The sequence below is a fragment of the Protopterus annectens genome, chromosome 2.part0 (assembly GCF_019279795.1).
Source record: "Protopterus annectens isolate FY-2018-M chromosome 2.part0, PAN1.0, whole genome shotgun sequence".
In the NCBI taxonomy this organism is placed as follows: Eukaryota; Metazoa; Chordata; order Ceratodontiformes; family Protopteridae; genus Protopterus; species Protopterus annectens.
In genome coordinates this window covers 497734724-497762556 of record NC_056728.1, presented here as the reverse complement: position 1 = coordinate 497762556, position 27833 = coordinate 497734724, and positions in this window count along the sequence as shown.

The window sequence follows — 27833 nt, the reverse complement described above, 5'->3', positions numbered from 1 at the left end:
AACTGAACTAAACTGAGATAAATATAAACATATTTCAGAAGAAATAGATGTGAACATTGTACAAAACCTGTAACTTTTATTTTCAATGAAATATGCAGCATGTGAGCTATATGAAGCTGTATAAGATTCATGTTTTCTTTCAAAATATATTATAGATCATTAACTGATTTCAAAAAGACACACACACAAAGTAGATGTTCTTTTCTAAGCCTTCGTCTTTTCAAACCATATTGTAATAAACAGACTGCAACATCCCATAGATCAGAGTGACTTTGCAAACAGGGTGTTTAGATTTGCATTCTGAATCTAACAGGAAGAAAAGAACCTCAGACTCTTAAAATGGGGTTTGAATAAGATGGACTGAATTAACTATATTATCCATGGTTGCTGATTCCACAACACTCTTTTGCATATCTTCCAAGTACTGAGACCCCAAAAAGTTCAAATTGCATCTTTTGAAAGTTCCAATTAGTCGTTGCCATATTGCTGAAGAGTGCAGTGGGCTTTTTTGGACTGTGAGCTTGTATGCATGTTTTTGGATATACTTGCTTTTAAGACTTCTGCAAATATTTTATGCTCTTAAAGTCAGACGTGGATAGTTTTGAGAAGATTTTCAGCTAGTGATAGTAGCAAGACCAGATAACTGATAGCTAGTCTTTTTCTAATTATGATCTATTTGTTTAAATCTTTTATTTTGTACTTCTACATGCCAGTGTATATCTGTATGTATATTTATTTTTTAAAGAGAATGTCCTAATTTTAATTATTTTAAGCAAAGAATCATCTCATGATTTAACTTCAACAGCTTTTGGCTGGTGGTTAATTTATTAGCATAAGGATATGCTAGCATCTGCCTTTCAAATAATAACTATTTTAGGCCTTGGCTACCAGCAAATATACTATGGTTGCCTTATTTTAAGAGACTATAGTAATTGTGCCTTTGGTGCAATACATTGCTCTAGCCATTAGAAAATGGGATATTAGCACTAGAAAGGTATGATTAGCCTCTTCTGAAAAAATGTGTATGTATGTTTTTGTGTGTGTGTGTGTGTGTGTTTGTGTGTGATATTACCTCAACAAAGTTTCAGTTACTGTTGCTATAGTTGCACTGAATGGCACTTAACATCTGGGAAATCAAGTGTTTTAACCACATACTCAGCTGTGCAGTGTGAAGCATATTTTGAGTGTAGAGGGTATTACCCATAGTCTGAGGCAGCAATGCACATATGCTGTATGCATTTAAGACCAAACTTCTTGCATATTAATCTTCTCAGAGGTGCATATTGTGAGGCTGTACCCCATGCTGTCACATATAAATTGGTAGAACTGGATGAAATTAAAAGCCACTCTATCACACTGATTATGACATAAATGTTCTCCCTTCCTTCTTCTCTTTCTCTTCATCTTCATTATTATTCCATACTGTCACTGGTGACACTGGCAGCAACAAAATCCAGGATTCTTCCTGTGATTCTGTTGTAGGTTTCATGTTAAAAAAGATTACAAGGCAGAATATGATAAAAAAAACCCTTAAGGTTTACCACATGGTTAGTCTGAAACTGCCTTTGTCTGAGTTTATAGTGCTTGACAGTGTGTAATGTAATGTAAGGTACCAAGGCTTGAGCATTTGTTCACAGTAATCTCAATGGTAAAGTACTGCAAATAAAAGAGCTAATACAAATGCAGTTTGACATTGAAAGCTGCCTTGCAGACTTTGTAGCCATGCAAGTAATCCTGTTAATAAAAAAAAAATGTTTATTATAAGCACAGATTGAAAACAATATCCCTCTTGACTATACAAGAATGTGAATTTCCATACATAATTTCTTTGACTTATATTAGGTCTGGTGGAGGGTTAAAATATCATGTCTTCTGTTAGTGTATTATTCTTGTTAAATGATAGCCATGTCATACAAACATTCAAAATCTGCCAAAAAGTAAATGAAGATCAGAAAATAAATTAATTAGAAGAGGAAGGGGAGAAGCAAAGCAGGGGAAGTGAAAGTGCTCTTCCTTTAGCAGCACATACAGAAATCAGAAAGGAAAGAAGAACTAATTGTGAAACGAAACAGAAAAAGATGAAGGAAATTGCATCTAATGGTTCTAAGACAGCTAAAAGGGGAAAACTAGGCTTTTGAGAGCTTGGTACAGCTTTTCACTTGAATTCAAATCTTAAACAGTTCTGAAAACATACCTTTGAGAAGAAATGACTCTGTGAAGTACTAGTGGGATGAATGCAAGTGAAACCTTAAACAAGTAAAGTAAGCACTTTAATGGAAACTGAAGGAGAGTTTTTTTCCCCAACAAGGAAGTGACTATATGCCAAGCAAAACAGTCCACTTTGCACTGTATGCTCAGTATAAGGATATAGCTAAGTTAGCCTTTTAGCCATATTACTTAAGTCTTGAAATGCGGTGAAAAATAAGGTATTATCAGTGCTGTCATGATGGCATGCAGTTGTTGCAGCCATGTCAGGTGTGAGTTCAGGAAGCACAGGTACTCATAACTGTTGTTGGTACTGCTGCAAATGCCATCAGACATGTACTGGAATGCTGCTAACATGCCAGAGGGCAAATACCTATGGGCCATGCTGTTTGCCTTTCCTCTAATAAAGTCTGAATAAAAGGTCCAGCTGGATGATGTAATACCTGAAATCCATGCCCCCCCCAAAAAAAATTAAGATAAATTGTATGGAGAATACAGCATATCTCCCCAGAATCAATCAAATACTGCTCCACTGGGAGTGTGAAAAACTGATCTGTCCTTTCCTTAGCTGTAACTGCAGGTTAGTATCTCATATAAACATCTACAGGCATGTGTTTTGAATGAAATAGTTAGTGGTGCAGTACTGAATGATCATAGGATCATAGGAAGTTACTAGGCTAATGCCCCAGGGCCCTTACAAGCCTAGCCAGGTTCAACCTGTGTTCTCAAGGGTGCCTGGTTCAAGCAGACACCAAAATCAGCACCTATTTCTCCTGTCCAAGAGGGACGCAGGTGGAACCCCTGGGGTGAATTTCTGGTCACCCATCCAATCATCCAAATGATGGTTAAATTGGGCCAATGAGGGATTTTGTTTAACTTAAATAGGAAGCTTGTTCCAAAAGTGGGGCAACCTATGTGAGATAAATCTGTCTCTCCAGCAAGTTCTGTTGATGAAAGATTGTGCATTTCTGCAGAGTATGTGCTGCTCTTCAGACACCTACCATCTAAACTGCAGTTGCCTAATCATACATATGTCAAGCTTATAACAAAAATTCTCATTCTGACTAGTAGGATCTTTGAGCTTCACTGCTTTAACCTTCCTGTCCTCCACTGAAAAACTGGCTCAGCGTCTCTTTATTCTGACCTTCAGTTACTGAAATATGAAATACAAATGTATCCTGTGCTTTCTCATCAGCCTTCTAATATTTCAGTGAGCATGGAGTTTTATAGACAAGTACTTTTTTCCCTTTGAAACAAGACTGAGCCAAGCCTGAATGCTGGGTTGACTGTAAGAGCCCTGATAAGAACCAGACCCAAATCATAGCATATTATTATGCACTGCTACAGCTGTACACCACATTGCATTAAACAGCTGTGTCTTAATGTAATACCGACTAATCATAGATATACTGGATTCACTTCAGCTGTCAGATGAACACACAGGTTGAACTGAGGCAGGTCAGTCCTAAAGCTCTCGCCCCACTGTTACCAGCTGTGGCTTACCTACCTCTACAAAATTACCAGCTGTGGCTTACCTACTTCTACAAAAAACATCAACCAGGCTTAATCCTTAGGATGTGAACAACCAATACCTTTTCACCTTTATTTATCTAAAGTGTGTTTTTACATTAACAAGGTTGGGACTGTAATTCTAGTAGGAGTAGAAATGTAGCCTGGTCTGTCTGAGTTGGAAAACACACAGAGAGACTTACAATGAGATTGTTTCATCAACCAGAGGGCTTTTCAGGGACTTAGTTGGGTGTTAGTCTGCACTTGACAGTTACTTCTGCTGTACTTTTACATTAGGAAGTTCCAGGATCATCCATCTTGTGGCAGAAGGTGTTTACCTGTTCTGTCTGAGTTGTGAGGCATTTCAAGGAGCTTAAAGTGTAGTTGCTTATTGGCCAGAGGGCACAGAAATTATTTTTCAGCTTTTTCTGTCTGCTATAAATTAGACATCTTTCTGCAGAGCTGTTCACTGCTCAGTAGTACTTAGCAGTACACAGAAAATCCTTCCATGGAGCTAAACTTAGGGCAGCTAGATAGTGTCATACAGCACTAAGATCATAGCACTTTCTAACACCCAGCCTTCATCCTAGGCACTACTCAGATGACCTCTGTAAAACCAAGAAGCTAAACTATAATAGCCAAAGCCTAACACAGTTTCTGACAACAAGCATTTGCAATGTCCTAATGTCTCTGTGGCCATCTTGCTAGACATGATCATCCTGGGACAATGTAGCAATTGTCTCATGTATTCAGATAACCTTTTAATCCTTAAAGAAACTAATAAAGTACATACATAAATTCCTTGGAGACAAAAAACTCACAAGGTTGTCAAAAACACACATATTACATCCTTCACACAAACCACTCACCGTACATATACACCTTCTTATGGTAAGGTACATAAAAGAAACCTTTCCAAACCTCAAACACCTCTTAAGCTGTCAAAATGCAACACCCATCCTCAGCAATCATTAAAGCACACACCAAAAGCAACTCTTAACACTACACATAAGCTTACATCCACCGATCCCCCAAGAACAAAGGCAATAAGGCTAGCAAACACTTTACCTAGTACTCTTCCCCTAGGGGATTCTATTATATGACACACAAATACACCACTCACCAGGCTGTACAAGGAGAAGATAACTGTTAGTTGCCTATCTGGACCTAGGATCCACAATATCACACATGTACTCACATCACTGCACCATAGGTTATATGATTCTGTTATACTCCATATAAGTATAAATGACCTGAGGTGTACCTCACTGGACTATATAAAAAGAGATATTATGGATCTCTCTGAATATGTGTCACAGTATGAACAGAAAATGGTTGATTTTAATAACTGACTTAGTTTCTGGTGTTACTCTAGGGGACTCCAATATCTATTTGTTTGGGAGAACATGGTTAACAAACCTTTTTGCTTTGCCAAGGATGGTCTGTATCTGTCCTCCCTAGGTATTCAGATATTGGCTAAAAGTTTATCCATCCCCTTACAGCCTTTTTAGGCAATGTCAAAGTGACAAAACTACCAATGTAGCAAAATGATGTTACAGCCCAATGCTTGGAGCCTAAAGAAAAAAGGCCAGCTCTCCTCACTCTTGAGAATGTTGAAATCTGTGATGTCACTAAGACTTGGTTTAAAGTGGAAGCAGTGGAAGGCTACAGTGCATTCCACACATTTAGACCAACTGCAACAAAGACAGGGACTAAAGGTAGAGGTGTCTCAATCTATATTAGCAGTAAATATAACTCTAGGTTGATTAAACAGGGTAATGCATTGGAGTTCATCCATGTCCAAGTCTCCATAGACAAGATTCCCTACCATATACTGGCCAGCTACAGGCCAACCTCTATGACCCACAAAGCTCACAACTATTACCTAGACATTCTAGAAGTGCTCACCATCCAACCAAATACCTTACTCATGTAAGACTTTAGCTACCCCTCTGGAGACTGGAAAATGTAAACTGTCTCTAACTCACAGCTACAACATTTCCTGGACTTTATCAACACAAACACCCTGGAACAAATAGTGCGTTCTCCAACCAGAGGATCAAACATATTGGACCTAGTGCTCACCAACATGGGAAAGAGTTACCCCCCCCATGTCACATCCTCATTGGTACAACTAGACCACAAAGTTGCCTCTCTTGAAAAAAAAATCAACCCAGAAAACCCAAGTAAACCTGTAATAACTAGGAACTATACTAAACAAAACTGCATCCTATCAAGCAACAGTTTGTCGAAATTCACTGCTCCCCCAAACCCTGAGAACACAGCTACCTATGCAGAATTATTTAGAGAAACCCTGTACAAACACGTAAATGGCCACACTGAGGCTGCTGAACCTATCAGAAGTAAACACAGATCTTACACCAAAACAAACCACACTAGTGGAATCCTTACCTTAACAGGCTATATAACAGAAAAAGCCATGGCCAAACTCAAAAAGGGCAACTCTCAGACAGAAAACAGCTCTCTGATTCAACTAAACAAGAAACTAAGAGGTCTAATAAAGTCTAACAAGGTCAGTTACAAAGTCAGGATAGCCTCCCATACTAAGGACAATCACAAGGCCTTCTTCAGATATGTCTTAAATCTTAAAGATTTTAAGATAATCTTAAACGTAATACTCAGCAGTGTGGAGAACTGGTGGTAAATGGCACAGCTTTCATTGACCTGGGTGACAAAGTGAATGTACTGGCTGATACATTTAGCTTTAACTGCCTACTACCATTACCCTGTAGGAAATCTCTTCTAGCATATCTACCCCACTATCAACAGGGAGCATGTCCTGTAGGTGCTCACTAAGACCAAAAACACTGCTTTAATAGGCCCCGACAATATTCCAGTTGCCTCCTAAATAGTCCAAACCATGACTAAGTAAGACCACTTGAGGCACTCCTCAACTACAACCTCAAAACAGGTTACATGCCAGGTGAATGGAGGTCCACAGTGGTCATCCCTCTTCATAAGGGCGGATCATCAACTGACTCTGGAAATTACAGACCCATCAGTCTGACAAGTTTAATATGCAAAGCCATGGAATGAATTTTCATGGAAATGATCAGTGAGGACATTGGCAACCTACAGACACTGGACCCATCCCAGTTCGGCTTTGTTAAGGGAAGATCTTGCCTAGTTGACCTGGCAGACTTCTTTGAGAGGGTCACCTTAGCTATGGATGTGGGGGAAAACAGTGCATACTGGCTACCTTGACCTGGTTGAGGCATTTAGTGCAATACTCCTCTCAGGTATTGTTGACAAACTCTAAGAACTAGGCATAAATCCCTACATAACTGTCTAGATTACCAGCTGGCTCAGAGATAGGGCCCAAGAAGTCAAGATTGGTGACACCACCTCCAGCAAGAGACCAGTCACCAGTGGAGTACCCCAGGGCTCTATGTTGGGCCCACTCCTGTTTGGCATCTACTTCTCAGAAGTCAAATTTGCACATGACTGTAAATTGGGAGCTATCATAGATTCTTCCCATGACACCACCATCCTACAAGAGGGTCTACCACAAACAAATGACTGGTGCAAAAGCCATAGATTAAAACTCAATGCAAATAAATGCATTACAGTGCCCTCTTGGAAAGTGTACATCCAAGCTAATTACTTCATCAATAAAACACCCCTAAGAGCTGACTCAACAGGTAGGGATCTGCAACCATATGTAGACAAAAATCTGGCATTCAACCAACATGTAACCAAGATAGTAAGAAAATCATTCTATGTCACACAACTTTTAAGCAAAGGTATGGCATCCAGGTGCAAGGACATCATAGTATCACTCTTCTCAGCCCTTATCTGACCCAGGCACTTGCAACAGTTGGAAAACCCTCAAACGTTCCTCACCAGAAGAACCCAGGGTATACATATCCTGCCATATACAGATTACCTTAAGCTCTTAGAAAACCCTCAAACGTTCCTCACCAGAAGAACCCAGGGTATAAATATCCTGCCATATACAGATTACCTTAAGCTCTTATCTCCGTACTCAGTCTCCTACAGGTTACTGAGAGACTCTCTATACCTAGCACGTAAGGCATGTTTAGATCCAACACTGATGGATCTCTTGCACATCTGCAAGACAAGCAACACCAGAAACACTAGATCCAAGGACATGAACTTTGTCTGCAACATAAATAGAAATTGCTTGAGGGACCAATATGTGTCTGATAGGATCCCCACACTATGGAATATGCTGCCAATCTACATGAAGCTGAGTTCATCCCTGACCCTATTTTAAAGATACCCAGGTCACTGCATGGGAAATCGCAAATTCACTCCCGGTCTGAACCCCATGTCTCTAATAGACAGAGGTCAACAGTAAGTAAACCTATCCCCATAAAACATACCCCCAGCACATATAACCCTTGACTACCTCCTTACCAACATACCCCACTATGTAGGTGTCCAAGGAACTCTGGAACAAAATTGGGTTGGGTTACACAGCTAGGCTTGAAAAGACCTTGCTGGTAGTAAGCCTAGTATGAACCTATGAACGACTGGAATGTAGACTTGTAATTCTCAGGATAATGACTAGTGTTATTCCAAATCTTAGACTAAGAATAAAGCTCACATCTGTCCAGTAGTGGATGGTCAGCTGAAGCATCTGTTGAACTGCTCTTCTGCATGTCTTTGCACATAGCCTTGATAGCTTCTGTGGAAATGTGCATTCCTACATGTAATGGCATCCAATGTCATATGCATGCAATACCTTTTATTTAAAGCTTAGAACCTCTCATCTGAGGCTGTGTGCTATATAAAAACACTGGATTATGTCAATGCTCTTGCACCCCCAAATAAAGGCAAAAAGCTGCTATGTTACTATATAGAAACTCTTTCTTATCTTTCCTAAACAAATGTAGCAAGGAATTACATTGACACCTTGTTACAGCTGCTAACACACAGGTAGTCTTTAAAATCAGTTAAGTAGACTTGATGTTTACCATGGCTGCTTAGCATTTGCACTTAGTGCCACTGATTTGTAGGGAATGATTGGCACATTATCTACTGTGTCGATAATCTCCTAATAGCTTAAGTCAGCCCTTCACCTCACCCTAACTGTGGCATATTTTTGTTAGTATCATGGAATTCTTTAAGATTTTTCTAGAAATAATGTAATTCCTGAACTATTATATGATCATACCTCTTAAACTCTTAAAACAAGAAATCTGAGCAAAGCCTAAAGTAATGAGGGGGCAAAGACCCCAAAATGGGTTGTTGTTTTTCTTTCGGTTTTTCCCGGTTAGGGGTCGCCACAGCGGAACTCTGGTCCGCTAATTATTGGCAGTAGATTTTTATGGTGCCGAGGTGCCAGCTCGATGCCCAACCTTCAACGAAGGCACGCCCATTCATGCATGTCTTTCAAACACTACTCGACATCGAGGAGGACATGCAGACTCCACACAGAAGGTGCTCCAGCCGAGAATCGAATGGGAGAACCTCTTGCTGTGAGGCGACAATGCTACTGCTGCACCACAAATAGGTACAGATTTTAAATATTCCTCTTTTAAACTTAGAGAGTTGCTAGAATAGCAGTATTTGTTTTACCATGCATTTTCTGAATGATATGATGTCTGAAACTCAAATGTATGTCATTAGTTGGTGACCTCAATCCTCATTGATTTGCCAGAAAAACACACATTTCATAAGGAACAGACCAAACATGAGGCAAAAGTGTGGACATTTGAGAGGTATGTATCTGACTGAAGTTATTCCTCACTCTGACTTTTAAGTTTACTGTACTGAGTTGGTTACCTGCATTTAAAAATCAAGGATTTTTATTTAGACTTCCTAAAAAAATTAGATTAAAAAATTATACCTATATTTTGTTTAAATTTTTTCTGTGCTTTCCAAATATTAACACGATTCCATTATTTTTAGTGCATTTCACACTCTCTTATTCTCTCTTTCTATGTGCGTGCGCACGTTATCTATGGTTATAGTGTGATTCATTGTAGTATAACAATATTGAATGCAAAATATCAGACACAATACAGTATATAGTAACAGTTGTAAAACTGGTGCTCATGGCTTAGTAGCCAAGAAAAGTTTTCTAGATGCAGTCTTGCAGGGTAGCTAAGCTAAGGTGGACAAAGACTCCAAAGATCCCATGTACTTCAAGCCGAATGTTTATCTTCACATTATGTACTAGCAAACCTTCAGCTATATTAACCTTGTCATAGCCAGCAAACTACAATCACTCTCCTTCTTATGCTAAGAACATACTGTATAAAATTATTTTTAACACAGACACCTCTGGCTAAAGAGCACATGATTTAAAAGCTTCACATTTTGTACCCTTTCACTGTAAGGCTTTCATACGCAATTAGACATTAATTTACCAATTTGAGGTTTCATTATAATTTTCTAATAATGAAGGTCATAGATTCATAGGGAGGTACTAGGCTATCTGCTCGAAGGCATTTATAAGCCTAGCCAGAGTGTGTCGGCTTTTGCCACCCCATTGATTAATTAACTGATCCTCTGTCAAGCAGAGCCAATGAAGTAATCCCAGGGGTGTATTTTCTGTTACCCATCCACTCGTCAAGGTTTCTCTTGAAGAGTGTTAGTGAGGAGCTCTGCCTGATACAATTTGGAATTTTGTTCCAAAGCATGGGGAGTCTCTGTGACAGGAATCTATCCCTCCAGCATGTTCTATTTATTGTTGTGGCGAGGTTTAGCTCACTAGAGCGCGTGGCTCACAGTGACTTGGATTTCTTTAGGTGGAGCATGTTCATCAATTCTGAGTTGGACATGGCTTTGTAAGTCAGGCAGAGATCCCCTCTGAGTAAGTGATATGCCACTGAGTACAGCCAGAGTTTTTTTAAACAGGCTGCATAGGATATATGTTTGAGACCAGTAATCCTCTTGGTGAGGTACTTTTGTGGTCTTTCCAGCTGTTGGAAGAGTCTTGTGAGGTACATCCCAAATGGGGCATTATACTCTATGATGGGTCTAATGAGTAATGAGTAGAGGGGCACTACAACCTCTTTATTTCTAGATGCGAGCCCTTTAGTAATTAGATGGGCCACACAGAAGGATTTCCTAACTACTTTGGCAATATGATTGTCAAAGGAGAGATTACTATCTACCTGGGTCCCCAGATCTCTTATTACCTCTTCTGTATTAAGGGGGCTGCCACCTGTGTGGTAATTCGTGGGAGTTTTGTTTTTCCCAAACGGGATGACTATGCATTTTTTGGCATTTAGCTTGAGGCCATGACTTTGACACTAGGTGTCCGTCTCAGTAAGGCCCTTTTGGAGGATGTCCGTGTCAGCCTGAGAGTCAGTTATGGCTCCCAGTTTGCAGTCATCGGCAAACTTGGTTAGCCATAGTCCTCCTGTGTTTGCCTGTACTTCTGAGAAGTATATGCCGAACAGTAGGGTTCCTAGGACCGAGCCTTGGGGGACACCACTTGTGACTGGTTTAGAGTTGGACCTGGAGCCCGCTATTCTTACTGTGTGAGTTCTGTCTGTAAGTCAGGTGGCAACCCACTTTGTGACTTTGGGGTTTATGTTCAGGCTGGTGAGTTTTTCTGTAATACCCAAATGGGGAATGGTGTCGAAAGCCTTAACGATGTCAAGGTAGGCTGTGTGAACCACCTTTCCCTCATCTATGACCTTGATGACTGTCTCAAAGAAGTCAACCAGGTTTAGTAGGCATGATCTGCCCTTAACAAAGCCAAACTGGGTCAGGTCAAGTGTTTGGAGGTTCCCAATGTCTTTGTTAATGAGTTCCATGATGATGCGCTCCATAGCCTTGCAAACCAGGCTAGTCAGGCTTATGGGGCGATAGTTACCAGGGTCAGTTGTGGCTCCTCCTTTGTGGAGAGGAATAACTGTTGCTGTGCACCATTCTATGGGCACATAGCCTGTAGAGATCCTGAGGTTGAACAGTGTGTTTAGGTGCGAGGGGGTTAGTTCGTTCTGTAGTTCGTGCAAGACACAGCCTGGGACACCATCTGGTCCCATTGACACTGTGTTTTTGGTTTTTGAAAGGACTGTTTTCACCTGTGCGTCTGTGATTTTTGGGACACTACACTTTTCCGGTATTGTTGTGGGCCCTTTTGGAGGTGAGAGGGGGGTGAAGTTTGCACTGAATCTATCTGCCAGGATGTTGGCAATATCAGTAGGTTCAGTATATTTTGTGCTATTTTGCACTAGTTCAGTGCATATCTGTGAGTTGCCACTTAGACTCTTAACATAGCTAAAGAAGGCTTTGTGGTTATCTTTTGAATCATTGGCTATTTTTCTTTTGAAGTTAGTCTTGGATGATTTCATGAGGGACCTCAGTTTCTTACTGATACTGATCAAGGATGTCTTTCCTTCTTGGGATTTGCTTTTTTCTCAACTAGTTTCCTCCTTCTATTGTATAGCCTGTTTATTGCAGGGGTCCACAAAACTGGTTTCCATCTCTTAGAGGAGTGAGTCTTGGTTTTGCTAGGGATGGCATGATCCATGCATCCTTGTAGGTTCTCATAGAGTGCATTTGTAAAGGTTTCTGCATATTGGGCAGTGTTATCCTTTAGTGTGGGGGCTGTGAAACTTACAACCTCTGTCTTAAGTAAGGTGAAGTTTGCTTTAGAAAAGTTTTTTACAGTGGTTTCCTTAGTTGGGGGTGGTGGTGGGGTGTGGACATCCAGAGTGATTAGTTTATGATCTGATCTAACCAGTGACGGGTTGACCTCTAGTGTGGAACACCTGTTGCCCGTGTTTGTGATGACCAGGTCCAATATGTTTCACCTCTGGTAGAGGGAGTTTACCAGCTGATCCAGGGCATTTGAGGTGATGAATTCCAGGAAGCGCTGGGCCTGGGAATTTGTTCTCGAGTAGTTTTCCCAGTGAATGGTAGGGTAATTGAAATCGCCCAATATCAGGGTGTTTGGTAGGATCTTCATGTTTTCCAGTGTCTCCAGAAAGGTGGAGTGGTGTTCCTTTGTCATGGAGGGTGATCTGTAGCAGGCCACAATTTGCATTGCAGATTTACCCAATGTTAGTTGCACATGGATGATCTCAGAGGTATCATGATGTGCCACTAACATGGAGGTGTAAGTATCCTTGATGAATATGGATACACCCCCTCCTTTTGTGTTTCGGTCTGTGTTCTGTGGCCGAAATGTGTGATAGTGCTGGGGTGCTCTCTGGAGCCTTGAACCAGGTTTCAGTTACTGCACAGATGTCGACGTTCTCCATACTGAGGAATGCTTTGAGCGCATGCATTTTGAGATTTAAACTCCTGGCGTTGATACTGTCATATTGTACAGCCAGACCTTTTGTGATTTATTTTTCAGTGTAAAGGCTCCATCACTTACATAATTTGTTATTTGAGTAGGTGGATGGCTTTCATGAATAGAATGTCTAGCCAGTATCATTTTGCTTATAAATTTGTAATATAGCAGCAAGCCTGACCCTAACTGACACCAAAAGAAATAAACAAGAAAACTTTAGGCTGATTATGAAAAAGCAAAGACTTATTTTAAATCTAGTATTTGTTTATCTCCTTAACTCACTTTTAAGCAAACTTAGATGACTGAGACCATTTAGTTAAAAGGGTGATTGCAAAACGTTTTTCCATCTTACCCTCAGGTTTGTTGTCACTCTAAGAATTAGTTATATTAGCTTACATGGAACTGGTGGCAGGGGAGAGGGTGGGGGTAATAAACACCTCTATGATGGGTGAGGAGCTTGTCCAATGAAAAAAAAATCACTTATCAGCATTTGACCAAATTGGCTCAGTCTTTCAAAAGTTGGTTGAGAACATAATCCACATAGGTTAAAGACATTAAATGCCACGTTTAGGTTAAGATGATAGCCAAAGGTATCAGAGACATTGAGAAAACTGTCAAATGAATAAATCTAATGTAATAAAAACCTTGGAAAAAATCATGGTACATTAACAGTTTATAAATGCAAAATATTGCATTACTGAAAATAATGTGGCTCATGCTGCAAACTGTTAAAATTACAAATACTTACCAATTACAAAAATTACCAATCAGCAAACTAAAGAGAACAGGTATAAAGTATTAAAAATGCAAGACTGGCAAGAATTACGGGATTGGCAAGTATTTAAAGCAAATGGCTTTCTGTTTCCAGCTAGTTAAATATTGTAATATATAGAGAATGTGCTGATAGTTGAGAAGGGGCAGGGATAAAATGATGCTTAGTACAATACTTTGATTGGTGCTAAACAGCTGGCACACACTGAACACTTTAGACAACCTCAGCCGAATCTATCAAAGAACTCGAAGGTGGTTACATACAGAGAATCTGCATAAAGTAAAGAAATTAAAGGTGTTGAACAGTGATATTTCTTGAAACCTTGATGTTTATTTCACATCTAAAGTTATTCAGATTTTATGCAGGTTGAAGCCCATCTATTTTACTTAAATGGAACATGTATTACGCGGTTTACCATGAAGAACTCACTGCTCCAAAGGCTGAGTCCAGCTGTGTGAATCCTGGATGTTGACAGTTGGAATCTTGAATACCAGAATTACCGACTATCCAAACTTAACTCACCCTCTCTTCTGGACCCATATTAGTGCGTGTTCCTGGGTGTGGAGCGGTAGGGAGTTTCAGACTTCAGTGTTATGTTCATGCATGTTGGTATTCAGCATGCTGACTTTTGAGGAAAGGTTGCAGTGATACATACAGTCATCCCTTTGGAGTGGTGAGATTTTAACAGTAAAACAAATTATGCAGTATGGGTTGTAGTGAGACAATACCCTTTCAAACTTTGTTCCCTGTACTGCAAGGAAAATGTATGCTTGCATCTCAGTTTAGACCATAGTTTGACAACAGCAAGTTGTTACTATCTATTTGACTCTAAATTCTGTGTGTATTTTCACCAAGCTTCTTGTTTTTGTTTAGCAGGAATTGGACCCCGAGAATAAACAAACAAGAAGAAAGTAAAGCTGGGAGAGGTTTCATACCAGGGCAAACCAGCATATTCATAGTCAAAAGCAGATTCATGTAACTCCTTGTATGTTACATCAGTTATATTCTTGTACAGGAAGTAAGTCTGGAGCTCATGTTTTAGTCAGAAGCAGACTAAATGTGTCTGCGTTGAGTATTTATTTGCATTTTGGGTGGGAGAAGGTTGTACAGCAGATGTTTTGGTAGCAGTAGCACAGTACCTAATGGCCAGCAGTAAGCCAGCACTGTGTTCTACTGAAAGGTCAAGTCATTGCTAATTGTCAATTTACCTTTGACTCTGAATGGGAAGATAGGGTCCATAGCAACACTGGCAGATATTGGTCATCCAGCCCATCAGTCACTGTGGGCTATACTTGTGATTGGTAGGACTGCATGTATTGAGCAGTACTTAGAAGAACTTGTTGCTGAGTACTGTATTCCCAAGCATACTGAAAGACCATAAATGTTCCTTCTTGTATAGTCAACACAAAAATCTGAGAACACTTGCCCACCCATTCCTACTGAACAAAACACTTCTTGTCATGCTGCTGATTTTCCATTTTTGCTTATTGTATACTTCAGCCACCAAAAGAACATTCTATCCAACAGTTACTTTATAAAAAATATGGGGATACTCCAGTAAGATTTCTTCTATCATACTTGGATGACCACAGAAAGCAAAATCTGCATGGTTTATAGGTAAAATCATGTTTTAAAGTATATTGCTTAAGGAAACTCTCATGTATTGATCAATAATTAATTTGTTGAGAAAATAAAAGTAAACATGCTGTTGATGCCATAGTCTACAAGACCTTACCAACAGTAAGCTACAAAAACATTTATATTTCTCTTATATTTTACAACGCATGCTAAAACCAAAAATTCGTACCAAGTAAATGCCTGCCTCCTGAACTTAATTGTTATATAATGAATATTTTTTAAGGATTTCCTTTAGAGGTGGAAAGCATTACAATTTATTATATTGAGTCTGTAAGACTGATGTATGTATTTATAAAATGTCATCACAAATAACGTGGAAGAAACATTTCTGTATTTAAGGGACACTCTTGCCAATTTGGAAAAGAATGCTCTTATTCCAACTATTAAAACGAACTTATTAGTTTTGTAACTCACGCCCATTATGCAAAACTGTCTTTCCATTCAAAAGCAAAAGCTTGGTAACTGGCTAATTCCACAGCTACAGCTATGCCTTTATTCACCTCACTGAATATCCTAAACAGTTTCCCTTCCAAAAAACACCTGAAAAGTAATCATAGCTTCTATAATAGAAAACAATACTATAAACAACATTAACTCTATGTTACAACATATAACTTTAACAGGAGAGAGATGCAATCAGGATGGTATTCATCAAAATAATGTTTAAAAAGTTTCATGGTATTTTGTTCAAATGGGAAACAAAGATATAAATAGCCACTCTGCATGTGTTTGCTTATTTATCTTTAATAACCAAGTATGAAAACCTTTAAAATAAGATAGCAAAGGACTCATAAAATGTACATAATGTAACATGATAGGTATGAAAATTGTTGCACGTGAAGTTTTTATAAAATGACTGATGCTTTGTTTAATTCCTGACAACTTTTTAAATGGACAAAATGAGGGAGAACAATATTTTCCACTTATTAACAAAGAACTCTAAATAATAGTCAAAAGATGAGAAGTCCTCTGAAACTTGCTGCCATAACACTATCAGCAAAATAATTTACCTTTTGTATACAAATTCTCTCTAGACATTTTGTAAATGGCTGAAAACAATCAACATTTCCTATAAAAAAAAATCTGTAAAAACCTTTTGTATGGCATTAAAATGTTATTCAGCAAACATCAGCATAAAAATGGATTTGTGTTTCATTTACATGCATAAGGGGGGGGGGGACATGATGATCTACAGAATGCTAGGATTTGAATCACACAACTTCCAACCAATATGAAAAAAATATGGATGTTGAAGGAGATGGGGTTTTGAATCAACCAATGTCAGTGATGACAAGGAGTATGATCTCCTGAGTCACACAACTGGTGACAAACACATTAACATATAACTAGGCACACAGTTATGAGTCACTAAATAATCACTGAGTGTAGCCCAGCCACAAGAAAATACACAAAATATCCACCTCTGCTCTGGTTTGGGCCTTAGCCATTCACACCCAGGAAAGGCAATGCACTGAATATTCACTGAGCAGAGATGTTGGCTTAACCCCTCATACCATTTGTTCACCACTCTCTTGGAGTTTTAGTGCTTTCAAGTGCTCACTTTCCAACAGTAACTGCAGTTTAAATAAACTCTTATACCTCCACACATGCATATACACAGATCTAGTCATAACTAAGGTGAGGTGAATGGGTGGCTGCCTCAGGTGCCGCATGTTAAGACTTGTGATTGACAGCTGCCAATGGTGTTCAAGATATTATACAGGGATACCGTAGCTTCATAAATTAAAGCCAGTACTAGATTTGTGGTCATAGCTGAAATCTTCAGTAACCGAGTGTGTGGAAGATTTGTATCAAGCTACTTGTTACAATTGTAGCACACAAATTGATAGAGTTACTGGAGTACAGAAAACTTTTTTTTTTTGCCTTTAACTTCCTGCAGACCTTTTTTTGTCCCACAACTTTGAGATAAAAGATGCCAGTTCAAGGAAACAGGGCCCCAGATGACCTAGTTACAATTCTAAACACATACACTGGCAGACAAGCAAGCGCACACACACACACACACACACACACACGCACACACGCACACACGCACACACACACACACACACACACACACCTTAATTTCCAAGGAAAGAAGGTAATAGCTGCCAGTGCTACTTATTCTGCCCTGGCTGTCAGTAGGACATTGCCACTAACCCAGATTACCATGCTGTGGATGTCCTGGTTGATGTTTTGCTCCTGTTAAAAAGTCAAATAGTTATAAACAAAAATGAAAGTCTGCAGCAAATCAGTCTTGCTAATGGAGGTAGTTGCCACCACCTTTGTCCTCAGCTAGTCATGGATACCCTCTTATTACCATGCAGGGAAGGGTGAGTCAGAGACACTTAGTATGACCTCACTAGTAGAAAATAGTGTGATATGTACTGCAAATGAATGAATGCATAAAGACACACAAAAGAGTACCAAAAAGCTAATGAAAGCCACCTAAAATGCAAATGGGGAGGTCAAATGTTTTTATATGCTTCAGAATCGTATACAATTTGTATGCTGAGCTACAGCAATCACTTTATATGTGCACCATCTTTTCTCACTGAACAAGTGTGTCACTTGCACTCAGCTGGTCATCATGTACTAGTGGGCACTTTGGAAGCCAGTGTCCATGATGTTGCACAGCACCACCCTCCATATTACAGAACATTCTATCAGTGGCTAACATGCTATCACTTTCTTGATCAGGATTAAATGAAATGTTCATAGGATCATAGCAAGTTACTAGGCTAATGGCTATAGGGCCCTTATAAACCTAGCCAAATTCTACCCTTATTTCCATGATCAGCACCTATTATCCTGGTCCAAGAGGGACATAGGTGAAACCCCTGGGGTGAATTTACGGTTACTCATCCAATCATCCAGATTGCAATTGAAGAGAGCCAATGAGATGCTCTGTGTGACATAAAGTGGGAGTCTGTTTCAAAGGTGTGGTATCCTCTGGGAGACAAATTTATCCCTCCAGCAGGTTCTATTAATGTCACATACCAGGCTAAGATCTTAGAGCGAGTAACCCATGTACCATTCGACTTATGGATAAAGCAGGGTCAGTGATTGCCTTGTATGCAAATCCGAGATCACCTCTGAGTAGTCTGTATGAAACAGAATAAAGTTACATTGATTTCAGATGATCCACATAGGACAGATGCTAAAGACCTTGAATTTTCCTTGTGAGGAACCTTTGTGGTTTCTCCAATTGCTGCAGGTGTTTGGAAAGGTACATACCAAAAGGAGCATTGTGCTCAATTTTTGGCCTGATAAGGTAAAAGTACAGGGAGGTTATAACTTATTTTTTTTTATGGAGCAAATGCCCTTACTTATGAGGTAAGCAATAGAGAATGCCCTTCTTACTACTGTGCAGACATGGTAGTCAAAGGTAAGGCAGCTGTGAACCTATGTGCCCAGGTCTCTCGCCACTGAATGAGTACTTAATGTGTTGCTATTGATGTGGTAGTTAGCAGGAACATCACTCTTACCAAAAGGGATGATAATACATTTTTTTTGCATTGAGTTTAAGGCCATGACTTTGGCACCAATCACTAGTTTATGCAAGACCCTGTTGTAGAATGTTGACATCATTTGGAGATACTATAACTGTTCCCAGTTTGTAGTCATCAATAAACTTTGTCAGCCCAGACCTTTAGTTTTTGCTTGTACTTCGGAGAAATAGATTCCAAATAGTAGAGGTCCCAGGATTGATCCCTGTGGTACACCACTGGTTACAGGTCTGCTGTCAGAGGTGGATTCCCCTATTTTGACTATATGGGTTCTATCAGTGAGCCAGTTAGTGACCCACCTAACAATATAAGGGTTGATACCTACATGGGTGAGTTTGTCAATGATGTCTGAGTGGAGGATAGTGTCAAACACCTTAGCTAAGTCTAGGTAGGCTGTATGCACAGATTTCCTCTTGTCCAAGGCCTTGGTATCTGTCTCGAAGAAGTCCACCAAGTTAAACATGCATTATCTCCCTTTGACAAATGCAAACTGAGCAGGATCAAGTGGTCAGAGATCACCTATATCTTTTTTGATAAGGTCCATGATGATTTGCTCCATGGCCTTGCAGATAAGGCTAGTCGGGCTAACAGGTCTATAGTTCTTGAGTTCAGTGGAAGCACCACCTTTGTGCAAGGGAATAACAGTGGCCATTTTCCATTCACCTCAGAAGAAGCAGGAGCTTAGACTATGACTGAAAAGAATACCCAATGGTGTTGCTAATTCTTGTTGGAGCCCACATAGGATGCAGCCTGGGATGTTATCAGGTCACATAGATGCTGTGTTTTTGGCCTTATAGAGGGCATTTATGACCTGCTCTTTAGAGGTTCAAGGTTGGGGACAGATGGTAGGGATGTCATGAGGTACATGTAGTGGAGACAGAGGAGTGAAATTTTCACAGAACCTGTTGGCCAACAGGTTTGCTATGTCCACAAGCTCAGTATATGTGGTGTCATTAACTACCAGTTTGGCACAAATCTGGGCCTTTACTTTTAGGTTATGGATGCAACTAAATAATGCCTTATGGCTGTCTTTAGTTGAGAAAGCTAATTTATATTCATAGTTTGCTTTGGAGGACATCACAAGAAGTTTTATTTGCTTGTTTAAGCTGAGAAGGGAGTGTTTCCAGTTTAGGGCTCGCTTCCTCTTACTCTTAGACAGCAATTTCTTCCTCTTATTGTAAAGCCATTTAATGCCAGTTGTCCACCCGGCAGGTTTGCTCTTCCTTGAGGAGGTTGTTTTGGTCCTATCAGGTATGGCCAAGTCAATGCAGTTATACAGGTATTTGCATAAAGCATTGGTATAGAACTTGGCATAGCTGCCAGTTCCATCTGAGGGGGAGGTGCAGTGAAGCTATTTATACCATCCCATAAGAGGATATAATCTGCTTTGGAGACGTTTTTTAGTTTAGTTTCTGCTGGGGGAGGGGGCAGGTGTGATAGTTACTTTGAATTAGACTGATTTATGGTCAGATCTCACCAGGGAAGACCTTATAGTGGGGGTGCTACAGTGGTCCCCCATGATGGTAAGCAGCAGATCCAGGATGTTAGCACCCCTTGTGGGGGTGTCAACCAGCTGGTCCAGGGTACTGGAGTTAACAAAGTCAAGGAATCTTTGGGCAAGTGTGTTTGAGCATGAGTAATTTAACCAGTCAAAGGATGGAAGGATGGGTAGTTAAAGTCTCCCAAAATCATGGTGTGCAGATGCATCTTGATAGACTCAAGTAGATCCAAATAGGCAAAGTGGGTGTCCTGATTCATAGAGGGCATCCTGTAGCTGGCAATGAATTGAATAGGTATCCTACCAACAGTTAATTGCACCTGAAGTACCTCCAGGGAATCATACTGTTTAACCAATCTGGAGGTGTATTTACCTTTAATGAATATTGATAAACCAACTCCTTTAGTTTTCATACCTGTAGTTTGTGGCCTGAATGTGTGGACAGAGGTGTAACTCAGTATGGCTGAGGTGCTCACCACAGCCTTGAACCAAGTCTCTGTGATTGCACAAATGTCTGCTTCTTCCAAGGTGAGGACTGCTTCGAGTGAGTGCAGTTTCATGTTAAGACTCCTAGTGTTTAGCAGCATAACCTTAAGGTTGTTTTTAGATTGAATTTTTACATCAGAAATGTTGTCCTTGTGACACTGCCTAGTGGCAAGAGCCTTAGCCAGTAGCCAAAATCCCAGGGGTGACATATGAAGACCATCTCTGGCAAAGCACTGAGGTCTGCCTATCATGGGTCTATATTAGATCACCGACCACTTAAAGAAGCGAACGGTGATTAATCGACCCTATGTAAGCGAAAGTTTACTATCTCAAACTATCAGAACAGTGATTTTTTTTTTCCTAGGGAAAAAAATCGCTGTTCCAAAACACATACACACAACACAAGCACACCAAACAAACAGCAATCCACACACATACACCTAAAATCTTACAAATAACCCTACACTAAACTATACACACACCACTAACTATCCACTTACCTTAACCCAAACCCTAACCCTAAGGTCCGTCACTATCACACACTCACCTCACCCGCTCCCTAACCCTAACTCATCTAACCCGCCGTAACCCTCACGTCCACACAATTGCACACATACCTAACCCGCACCCTAACCCTAACTCACCTAACCCACCCTAACCCTCACATCCACACAATCACACACTTACCTGAACCCGACCCATAACTTTCCACCACAGTGCTGAAAATACCGAAGCAACAGAAAAGGACAACCAAATTCTTTTCCTAGGAAAGAATTCGGGTTTCCGTTGCTTCAATATTTTAAGCTTTTCTCCGTAGGGTTCGATATTAGAACATTCGAAGGTTTGAAACCATGATGTTCTAATATAGACCCCCTATCATGTCATCCTAGGCTAACAGATACTGGATCTCCTTAAAATGATACTAGAAACTAAGCCAATTATTGAAGTCAATCATTTTCTGTTTGTATTGAGACATCATCCTAGGTGAAGTTAAAATGCTGCTTAAGGCTAGGGACATACCTGCCTGAGACACATAGTCTGAGAGCTCAGTCATGTTTCTGTTCATACAGTCCAGAGAGGAACATCTCAAGTCATTCACACCAACATGGACTATGACTGAGTCATAATGGTACCTGTTGTTGAGAGACTTGAGTGCATCTGTGATATGACATATGCTGGTACCCAATACACAACTGACCATGACCTTTTCCCTATCCAGCCTTTTGAGAGGGACATCTGTGTATCTAACAATGGAATCACCTATGACTAATATGTTACTTTATGAGCAAAAATATCATATGGGGTCAGTAGGTTTGTGCTATACACACACGGGATTAAGGAGGATTGGTAGAATGCCTATACCAGGGTACATGAAGGCTTCTGCAGCATTAAGTATGCTTTCTATGAGGACCTGTTAGATATTCATCTGGGAGCATGCTAGTAAATACACAGGCTTTAGCCTTACAAATCTTATACTAATTCCTAGATGTAATGCTGATTCATATGGAGGAGTATATTTAAATCTCATAGACACCAGAGGAACAAACTGCCACTGTGTGGACTTTCTACAACAAGCTTTTTTTCACTCATGTCTTGGGGACCACTGACTGTACCCCACTGACATCATAGCCCCACCTGCTCAACATGTCATTTAGTATATTAACCAGAAGGACTTCCACTTCATCAATTGTCAGGTGGTGTACAGTGCACTGGGTATTATATACAGTGCAGATGTATGCCATCCTGTATGTATGCATGTATGTATGTATGTATGTATGTATTTTCTCATTAGTATAATGGAGGGTGTCCCTGCCTATCATGCAGGAGACTGGGGTTTGATTCCCTGATGAGGAGCATGTAGCTTTTGAGGAGGTTAGCATAATGGTTAAGGTGTTTAGCTTACGGGCACAAGGTGCAGGGTTTGATTCTCACATAGGATAATTTGCTAAGCTTAAAATGGTCCACAAGGGCAGATAGCTTTGTAGTAGTCTATAAATCTAGATAACATTTACCTTACCAACACTCCTATGTAAGTGAGACCCTCGCTTGCAGCTACTATATTAATTTTATCCAGCCCTAGTCACTGCTATAGGTACTCTCCTCGGATAGTACCCACTCTACTATCCCTGACTGCTCTTCCACAGATTCTGACAACAATGGATGGACAATTTCCTATAGTTTCTACTGCTAGTCTGGTTGATATGGGCATCCTTAGATAGTGTAGCAGCTGCCTTATGTAAATGGACAACCCTTTCCTACTACCACCTAGAAACACAATGTGTGAGAGATGCAGTTACATTAAGAACCTAGAATCCTTGCTGTCTCAGTCACAAGCCAGTACATCTGGCACTAAGAAGGTTGTCTGCACAAACATGACAAACACCACACCTCTACCACCACCCACACCTGTACAATACACTCTTACATATATGGAGGTTCTCAACAAAAACATACCTAAACAAAAGAGACCTCCAAAGCAAAAACACACACTCACATCACAACTCACAGCACCAAGCACCCCACATAGTACACATGTCTGTGTCTCACAGCCTCTAAGGCTCAGCCACAAATCCAACATACTAGTCATAGGAGACTCTATTGTGAGACACACAGATATGCCCCTCACCAGGCTAGACAAGGAGAAAGTTATGATAACTTTTATTTTTATTTATTTATTTAACATTTGTTGACCGGGAAAGTCTGACTAGGTTCCACAGAGCCTGTTTTCAGCAGAGGCCCGGGGAGAAATGCTCCAGATGCATGTCTTTGGAATGTGGGAGGAAACCAGAGTACCCAGAGGAAACCCACGTGAACACAGGGAGAACATGCAAACTCCACACAGAAGGCACCCCAGCCGAGAATTGAACCAGAGAACCTCTTGCTGTGAGGCAACAACGTTAACTGCTGCACCACTGTGCCGCCCAAGTTGCTTGTCAGGTGCTAGAATCCACCATATCACACATGCAATCATATCTCTTAACAGCAGGTACTGTTATGACTGTCATAGTCCAGGTTGATGTGAATGACTTGAGACATATCTCCCTGGAATATATAAAGAGAGACATGACTGAACTCACTGAGTATGTGTCCTAGGCAGGTATGTCCCTAGCCTTAAGCAGAATCCTACCGTCACCCAGAATTATGCCTCAATACAAACAGAAAATGATTGACTTTAACAATTGGCTTAGTTTCTGGTGTCATTCCAAGGGGATCCAGTACCTGAAAGCCTGGAAGGACATGACTGACAGACTGTGATGCTTTGCCAGAGATGGCCTTTATCTTTCTCTCCTGGGCTTCAGGCTTCTGGCAAAGGCTCTTGCCTCACCACAGTGACTTTTTTAGACAAAGTCATGAGCACAAAATTACCGACATGAACATTTTTTCTAAATGAAATTTAAAGGTCATGATGCTAAACACTAGGAGTCTTAGCATGAAATTGCACTCATTGGAAGCATTCCTTGCCCTGGAGGATGCCGACATTTGTGCAGTCACTGAAACCTGATTGAAAGCTGCGGACAGCACCCCAGCCTTACCAGGTTACTCATCCTACCATACTTTCAGACCCCAAACAAAGGCCTACAAAGCCAAAGGAGGTGGAGTTTCAATATTTATTAAAAACATACACACCACCAGGCTGGTGAAATTGTATGACGCACAGGAGACATTCCAAGTGCAGTTAACTGTTGAAAGAACACCTATTCAAATCATAGCTAGCAACAGACCCCCAACTATAACTCAAGAAGCCCACTCCACCTATCTGGACTTACTTGAATCCGTCAAGATTCATCCTTCTACTCTGATCCTGGGTGACTTTAACTAGCCCACCATAGAGTGGAAGACCTATTCCAGCCCAAACATGAATGCCCGGAGATTCCTCAACTTTGTCAGTGCCAATGCATTGGATCAGCTGGTTGACACCCCCATGAGAGGTGAAAATATCCTAGACCTGGTACTAACCAACATGAATAGCCACGGTAGCACCCCTACAGTGTCATCCTCCTTGGTAAGATCTGACCATAAAGCAATCACTTTTGAAGTCACCATTTCCCCTGACCCCCACTTGTCAGGTCAAGCAAAAAAACATTTCCAAAGTGGACTACAACCTCTTTAGAGCAGGTATAAGCAGCTTCACAATCACTGATCATTCAGATGGAACTAGCACTAATGTCCAAGCCTACACCAATAAACTGTATGGACTCAGCAATACCTGACAGGACCAAATCATCTTCTTCAAGTCAGAGTAAACATGTCTGGTGGACAGCAGCAATAAACAAACTCTATAATAAAAGGAAAAAAATTGCTGTCCAGGACCAAGAAGGAGCAGGTCTGGTGGCAAGTTGGAAGCAATCTTTCCTTTCTCTAAACAAGCAAATAAGGTCAGTGGTGAAATCCTTTAAGGCTAACTTTAAGTCCAAATTGGCCACATCCACTAAGGACCATCACAAGACCTTCTTCACTTATGGCTGTAATCTCAAAGGTAACACCCAAATCTGCTCTGAACTGGTGGTCAAGGACACCACATACACAAAAGCTGTAGATATAGCCAACCTGCTGAAAGACAAGTTCAGTGAAAACTTCACCCCCCTATCCCCCCATCAGTAAACCAGGACATCCCCAGCACCTCCCCCCTCCCCGCATCACCAGGGAGCAGGTCTTTAATGCCCTCTCAAAGGCAAAAAATACAGTCTCCATGGGACCAGACAACATCCTTTACTGCATCCTGCATGAACCCAGGCATGAGCTCTCAGCTCCATTAGCCACCCTCTTCAACCAAAGCCTGAGCTTCAGCTTCATCCCAGATGAATGGAGGTCAGCCACTGTCATCCCACTACACAAAGGTGGAGCATCCACTGACTCCAGCAATTATAGACCCATCAGCCTAACTAGCCTGATCTACTAGGCCATGGAACGCATTATCATGGACCTTATAAACAAGGACATTGGGAACCTCAAAATGCTTGACCCCACACAGTTTAGTTTTATCAAAGGGAAATCATGCCTATTAAATTAGTTGACTCCTTTGAAACAGTCAGCAAAGCCATGGACAAGGGGAAGACAGTGCACACCACCTACCTTGATCTAGCCAAAGCCTTTGACACTGTTCCCCACTCAGGCATAATAGATAAACTATCCCAGCTAGGCATCAACCCATATGTTACCAGATGGGTAGCTAACTGGCTCACTGATAGAACCCACTCTGTCAAAATAAGGGAAGCTACCTCTAGTAGTAGACCCATAATGAGCAGTATACCCCAAGGATCAGTCTTGGGGCCTCTCCTGTTTAGGATATACTTTTCTGAGGTGCAAGCCAAAACCAGTGGTCTGTGGTTGACCAAGTTTGCAGATGACTGCAAGCTGGGCACTGCCTTAAATTCCCCCAGTGATGTGAACATCCTCCAAGAGGGTCTTACCCAAACTAATGGCTGGTGCCAGAAGCATGGCCTCAAACTGAATTCCAAGAAATGCATCATTATCCCCTTTAGAGAAAATGCTGTCCCCACTAACTATCACATTAATAACATACTAAGCATGCAGTCAGTCATGAGGGACTTAGGAACCCAGGTTGATAGCAACCTGACTTTTGACCACCACGTTGCTTCCGTTGTATGGCAGGATTTCTACATGGCCCACCTCATAAGTAAGGGTATTTAATCCAGGAACAAGGAGGCCATAACATCCCTGTATTCCTCCCTTATCAGACCCAATATTGAGTGCAATGCCCCCTCCAGCATGTACCTTGCCAAGCACATGCAGTAGCTGGAGAGACCACAGAGGATCTCAAGCACCTATCCTATACAGATAGGCTAAAAGCCCTGTCCCTCTACTCAGCTCATACAGACTGCTCAGAGGTGATGTGTATCTGGCATACAAAGCCATCTCAGGCCCAGCCTTGATGGAGTTGCTGCATATCTGTAAGTCAAACTCCACTCATGCAACCTTCATGCAAGGCTTTAACCTGGTCTGTGACATTAATAGAACTTGTTGGTGGGATAGATTTGTGTCCCAAAGACTCCCCCATCTGTGGAATAAACTCCCTGTCCATGTCAAGCAGAGTACCTCTCTCTAGCCCTCTTTAAGAGGAACCTGGACAACTGGATGGGAAACAGAAAATGCATCCTTGGGATCCCACCTGTGTCCCTGCTGGACAGGGGAAACAGGTGCTGACTTTGTTGGAACATGGGCAAGATTCTTGGCTAGGCTTATAAGGGCCTCCGGGCCAATAGCTGGGTATCATCCTATGAACCTATGACGCTATCCAGGCAGTTCCTGTGATTCTCACATCTGGCACATGTGTGACTCATATCAGCATTTTATGTGGAAGGCCATTCCACAGGGTCACTTAGTTGATAGATGCAAATGCTGATAACCATAGAAGCCATGATAGCCTGGCCCTGTGAACACAGGTAGCAGGTCACTCATAATCATGTTCACTGTGGTGTGTTGCAGGTGATGCTGTGCATGCCTTGGAGCCCTAGCTTATGACCTCCCTCCCCACTCACATCCCCCACACATTGTCAGACATAGAGTATAACACCACTCTGGCACAGACGTGATACATTGCCAAGCATGTGTTCAAAGTGTTGAAGTCTCACTTCCACTACATGGCTACACTTTGTGGTGCACTGCAGCATTGTCTACAGAAGTGTACAAAGATATCTGTGGTGTGCACTATGCTACACAATAGCAGTGTTATGAAAATAAGAAGGGTTGGTCACAGCATCTCATAGGCAGTAGCAGAAGAGATGGCTAAGAAACCATTAGAGGACAGAGCTACAATTTGCCCATGTAAGGCACAGGCATGCACAATATGTTATAGCACTAGCAAAGAGACATTGTCTGATCCATAACTAAGTGCCATGGTAAAGCAAATACAGAACAAAGGTAATGCATGCATTGACAATATCCAACATATGCATTGAATACACATGCTGTGCATCAAACATTTCCATACTGACACAGGCCAGAGGGATG